The 6,538-nt window shown below is 39.9% G+C and overlaps 1 pseudogene; it reads left to right on the top strand.

The window, feature by feature from the left end:
• Window positions 1-968: 968 nt before the first annotated feature.
• LOC105999737 lies at window positions 969-1,569 on the top strand (annotated as a pseudogene).
• Window positions 1,570-6,538: the final 4,969 nt, after the last annotated feature.

The following is a 6,538-nucleotide window of genomic DNA, read 5'->3' as shown; positions in this document are numbered from 1 at the left end:
TAGCTCATGCCTGTAATCCTAGCTACTTAGGAGGCTAGCTGCCTAGAGTCCATGAGAATCTTATCTCCAATATGCTACTCAGAAAAAGCCAGAAGTGGCTTTGAGCACGAAGAGGCTCAGGGATAGCACCCAGGCCCCGAATCCAAGGCTTCGGACCTGCAAAGAAAAATTTAGTGTATGTTAATTGCATAAAGGGTATTTTGCACACTATGATACTTTATATATACTATTATTTAGTCTGATTAACTTCTTCTACAATTCTCTCTTGACAGTTCCTTCCTCTACCAACATTGCTCAGTAGCTTTCAGGAAGTTTTCCTATGCTATCTTCATGCATAGCCACTATGTATTTCAATATTATTCATCCTCCACCATTCTTTGTCCCTTTCTTCCTTCCCCTCATCTCCTTAAGCAGTCCAGTGGTTAAATCACTGGAGGTATTATAATACTGGATTTCAAATGATACTACAGAGTTATAGTAACAAAAACAACATGGTATTAGTGGCACAAAAGACCAAAGAAATGGATTAGAAGATGCAGAAATAAACCCACACAACTACGGATATTTTAACTTTGACAAAGAAGTGAAAAACATAGGTGGGAGACGCGATATCCTCTTCAACAAGTATTGGGAGAATTGTCTGTCTATATGCAGGAGGCTGAAATTTGATCCTTCTCTCACCCTGCAGGAAAATTTGGTAAGATTTCATCTTACCCTAAGTGATGACTATCATATGACTTCCAAAAAGAAAAAAAGCAACAAATGAAAGCAAGCATGCAGGGGAAAAAACCATTCATATTCTGTTGCTAGGAATGTAAATTAGTGTAATCACTATGGAACTCAGTGTGGCAGTTCCTCAAAATAAAGTAAAACAGACCAACCTTATGACGCCCTTGCACACACACTCTTGGATGAGTATAAATTAGTGTATAAGAGTTACACCTCTCTTTGTCCCATCTACTGCGAGAATGAAGACAATTCTCAGCAATCAGATGTTGACATTCCAGAAAATGTCGACATTCCAGAAAATGTCCACATCACTCTGAAGGGACATGCGGTGATTGCGAAAGGTCTCCGTGGAACCCTGTGGAGGGATTTCAACCACATCAATGTAGAATTCAGCCTTCTTGGAAAAGAAAAGAAGAGGCTCTGGGTTGACAAATAGTGGGGAAACAGAAAGGAACTGGCAAGATCTGTAGGCATGTACAGAACATGATCAAGGGTGTTACTCTGGGCTTTGGTTACAAGGGCTTTCTTTACAAGATGAGGTTTGTGTATGCTCATTTCTCCATTAATGTTGTTATTCAGGAGAATGGGTCTCTAGTTGAAATCTGAAACTTCTTGGGTTAGAAATATATCTGAAAAGTTAGGATGAGGACAGGTGTTGGTTGTTCAATCTTTCAAGCCCAGAAAGATGAATTAATCCTTGAAGGAAATGATATTGAACTTGTCTCAAATTCAGCTGCTTTGATTCAGCAAGCAACAGCAGTTAAAAACAAAGATATCAGAAAAATTTTGGATGGTATCTATGTTTCCGAAAAAGGAACAATTCAACAGACTGATGAATAAGGGCTAAGTTAACACATCTTAGGAGACTGTCCTGGATCCTGACCAGTTTCTGATAGTTCTATGATGCAATCAATAAAATAAGTCTATTGAAAAAAAAATGACACCTATATGCCCATGTTTACTATAGTTCTGTTGACACTAGCCAGAATTTAGAATCTGCTCTGGTAATGGATAAAGGAAATATGATACATATATACTGTAGAATATGACTCAGCCATATAAAAAGTGAAATTGTATCATTTGCAGGAAAGATGGATGGAATTGGAGATCATGTTGAGCAGGATTAACCAAGCTCAAAATACCAAATATCTCATGGTTCTGCTCATTTGTGGAACCCAAACTTCCTATCTCCTTCGAGGATATGCTCCTAATGTGACTAACAGGCTCTACTTCTTAACTAGTTTCCAATAGTACAGTAGGGGACACTCAAGGTCCAAACTATGGCAGACAAGTTACAGACTGGGAATGGGGTGATGAACTCTAGTTTACCCTGAACTCTCATTTCCCACTGTAAACTGTGACTCCCATGGGTAATCAGCTTTCCAGGTGTACTTACCAAGAGCAAGCACATTTCATAATGCATTATTAGCATGTTGTATGACATTTAAGCATCTCATCCTATACTAGGCAAGCATCTTTTAGACTTCTTTGTCTTAGGTTTGCTGGAACCAATAAGCAGCAGCAAGCTTGCTAGTGATTGAAGCTTAGTACAATCTTATTTAGGTGCTTGAGAAAGAATCTATTGGAGGGAGATATTTTGTGTTGGATAGAAGGGGAATCTGGAGATGAAGTCATGAACCCTTAGGAGTCCTTGGTATTTTTCCATGAAACCTTTTGCCCCTCCAGGGAATGAGGCTCTCTGGAGAAGGCAGCAATGTTTCTTAAAGCTGTCATCCTGAGGACCCATCATGGCATGTATTCTCCTAGTGGAGTAACAGTTCTGTGCAAAGCTTGGGCAGTGAAAGTCTGCTCTATTTTTATAACATCATTCAAACAGAACCCAGTATGTCAACTGATACCACTGTGGGTGGGGGTGGGGAGCAAGCTTTCTCTGTTTCCATTCAATCACTTATCCAATGTGATTCCCAAAGTTACTTTTTATGGCAAATCTGTTGCTTGAGCCTCTCAAGGAAAGGGTTAAATATCATCCTGCTCTTTTCTCCAAGTGAGTAAAAGAGAAACATCTTCAACATAGTGACTTCTTTAAAAAAAAACCCTCCAAATAATATTATTAAACATTTTCATGCTTGATGAAATAAACTTTTCAAAGTAATATGGAAAAAATGATTTCATTTAAACACCTTTTAGCCAAAAAGCCATATGCTGCTTGTTAGGCTGTGCAGAAGGAGAGATTTTTGCAGTGCCTGCCTGCACATCTGGAGGTCTGTGGTTCCACCACTGGCCCCATCGTAGATGGGGACTTTGCTGGCGTAGAACTCAGCAGGCAGACTGGCCTATGTGTTCTGCCGGGTCCCTAGAATGCAGACGGGGGGTGCATGGCAGGGAGGGGGGCAGCAAGGGAGTGACTGAATGTATGCATGTGAACTACCATGCAAACCTGTGTAGAAGGAGCGTGGAGGTCACGCTATAGGATCCCAAAGCTTCAGATGTCCCGATGCAGACCAGTTTACAGTTCTGTGTTCAGGCTGTCCACAGACTCAGGGACATAAATAACTGCCAAACAAGAGGACTCTTCTCTCTCCTCTGCTCTTGCTTCGTCTTGTAGCATCAGGAAATCTCATCAGAGGTAAGCAGTATCCCATGAAATCTTAGCATTAGCTACATTCCACTGCAAAACAAGAGAAAGCAAAAGTGCCAAATTCTTCCACAGCAACCTTGGATAGACTGTATGAGGGAAAAGTTAACCATTCTTTGAATAAATATTTCTTGTGAACCTACTATGTGCCAGAGCAAGAGGTCTGAACAGGCACAGATCAGAAGGCTTGGGTGAGGTGCATTTTGCAGGGTAGGTGGAGCTGGACAAAATGAACAGTGGCCTTAGGCCCTGGTTCTGTAAGATTATGACTCACTGAGCAACTAGTATATTCTGTCTCTACCAATATACTCCTACGCTTCAGAGTGTTCAAAGCTTGACTTTGTGAAATGGTTGTAAATAATAACAATCAGGCTCCACAAAGTTTAACAGTAATTTCTTTTAACAAGCACTGTGCCAGTACTTTACAAACCTTCATAGCAACCTTTAGGACAGATACTATTTTCCTCCCATCTTGTACATCTGCAAATAGACATAGCAGTGAAATACCTTGTGTGAGATCATATGGCTAATATGTTAAAGTCTTTGCACATGATCACCCATCCTGATTGCCTGAGATTTTTGTGTTTCCCTGAACCTGTGTGTGTGTGTGTGTGTGTGTGTGTGTGTGTGTGTGTATGTATGTGTGTGTGAATGTCCCAGGACACAGATGGTTGGTGATGATGGAAGTGTAGCTTCAAGATAAATAGCTTCATTTAAAAACTCTCCTCTGGTATCTATACTTGGCAGGTGGGGACTGAGGAATGCCTGTGGCCTCTTAAGGTCCTGGAAAGAGAGAAAAATAGATCTTGTCTGGCAGAAACAGACATCAGATACAGTGAAAACAGGGGTTATATCATTGGGGAGGGACAAAAAAATCACATGGTAACTTATTTATAAGGTAAACAATAGCAAGAAAGAAAAAACACCTGTGTCCTTATCTTGGGGTTCATTTCCCTAACATCATCTTATCTGAGCTTTTCTCCTTGTCTCAGACATATACCAGATATTGCAAATAAGGGAAACCATGGGACCTATGTTTCTTTGGGCCCGGCTTACTTCACTTAATATAATTTTTTCCAAGTTTTTCCATTTCCTAACAAATGGGGCAATGTCATTCTTTCTGATGGAGGCATAGAATTCCATTGTGTATATATACCACATTTTCTTGATCCATTTATCTACTGAGGGGCATCTGGGTTGGTTCCACATCTTAGCTATGGTAAATAATGCTATGATAAACATAGTTGTGCTGGTGGCTTTAGTATGGCCTTGTTTGTGATCATGTGGGTAAATGCCCAAAAGTGGATTGCTGGGTCATAGGGAAGGTCTATGTGGAGTCTTTTGAAGAACCTCCATACTACTTTCCAAAGTGGTTGAACAAGTTTACACTCCCACCAACAATGCAGTAGGGTTCCCTTTTGGCCACATCCCCTCCAGCATCTGTTGTTATTAGAGTTCTTGATTCTAGCCATTCTAACTGGGGTGAGGTGGAATCTCAATGTTGTTTTGATTTGCATTTCTTTTATGGCTAAAGGTTGAACATTTCTTCATGTGTCTATTGGCCATCCTTCTTTCTTCTTCAGAGAAGTTTCTCTTTAAGTCTTTAGCCCACTTATTTATTGGGCAGGTGTTTCTTAGAGGATTTGTTGTTGAGGGATTTAATTTTTTGAGTTCTAAGTATATTTTAGATATGAGACCCTTGTCCATTGTTTGGCTAGTAAAGATCTTCTCCCAATTCTTGGGCTTTCTGTTGATCTTGCTAGCTATGTCCTTTGCCATGCAGAAGCTCTGCAGTTTCATGCAGTCCCATTTGTCCAACCTTTCTTTGATTTGTTGTGTTTCTGGGTCTCTATTAAGAAAATTTCAGTCTGTGCCAAGGAGTCCTAGAGTTTCTCCTATTCCTTCCTTTTCAGGGTGTCTGCTTTGACTCCGAGGTCTTTGATCTATTTGGAGTTTATTCTGGTGCAGGGTGATATATAAGGATCTAGCTTTAGTTTTCTACAGGTGATTAACCAATTTTGCCAGCACCATTTACTGAAGAGGCTGTCTTTCTTCCATTCTATTTTTGAAGATTAGGTGGCTATATGTCTGTGGGTTTGTTTCTGGGTTTTCAATTCTATTCCATTGGTCCTGAGGTCTCTTCTTGTGCCAGTACCAAGCTGTCTTGATTACTATGGCTTTGTAGTAGAGTTTGAAATTTGGTGTTAATATTCTTGCAGCACTATTTTTTCTGTTAAGGATCATTTTTGCTATTCTGGGTCTTTTATTGTTCCATATGAATTTTTGGATTGCTTCTATTTCATTGAAGAATTAGGTTGGAATATTGATAGATATTGCATTGAATTTGTAGATAGCCTTGGGAAGTATTGCCATCTTCACGATGTTGATCCTACCAATCCAGGAGCAGGGGAGTGGGGGTGGAGGAGGGAGTTCAGTTTTGGAGAGGAGAGGGAAGGGATGGTAGCAGAAAAACAAAGGAGGAGACAACAATCCTTGATAAGAAATGTGCTCATAGGGGAGGAAGGAGAAAGATTGGGATTGGGGGGAGGGGGGGAGGCTGGGAAGGGATGTGAAGGGTAAACAAAAGGAGGAGGCTGCAATGCTTGGTAAGAAATGTACACATTATCCTGCCCATGTAATTGTAACCCCTCTGTACAGTATCTTCACAAATAAAATAAAAAAAAGAAATGTGCTCATTACCTTGCTCATGTAACTGTAACCCCTATTCTGTACAGTATTCCCACAATAAAAAACTTGTTAAAAAAGAAACAGACATCAGTCTTTCCCACAGGCATGGGTCTAGAATCACACTTTATCTCAAGCAGTCAGAACTGCTGTGCTTTACTTCTCTCCATCATGGAACAATGGTGGTAAAAACTTAAAGGGAAAATTGGACTGGTACCTGTCAACTTTGATGAATATCAACTATAATCAACCCTCTATGTTTGTGAAAGAATGGTTCCAGAATCCCCCCAAAGATATGAACTTCTACAGATGATCAAGTCCATAGAATAAAATGGTGTAGAGTTTGTGTTCAACCACACACGGCCTTCTGTTTACTTTATGTCAGCTCTAAACTATTTGCAATTTCCAATACAAAGTAAATGTCATATAGAGAGTTGCTCTGCTGTATGATTTAGGAAATAATGATAAGCAAATAAAGTCTGAAGATGTCTAGCAAAGACACAATTTTAATTTTTTGAATATTTTTGA

Source organism: Dipodomys ordii, unplaced genomic scaffold (genome assembly GCF_000151885.1).
Source record: "Dipodomys ordii isolate 6190 unplaced genomic scaffold, Dord_2.0 Scaffold197, whole genome shotgun sequence".
NCBI lineage: Eukaryota > Metazoa > Chordata > Mammalia > Rodentia > Heteromyidae > Dipodomys > Dipodomys ordii.
This window is presented reverse-complemented; position numbering and strand designations above follow the sequence as displayed.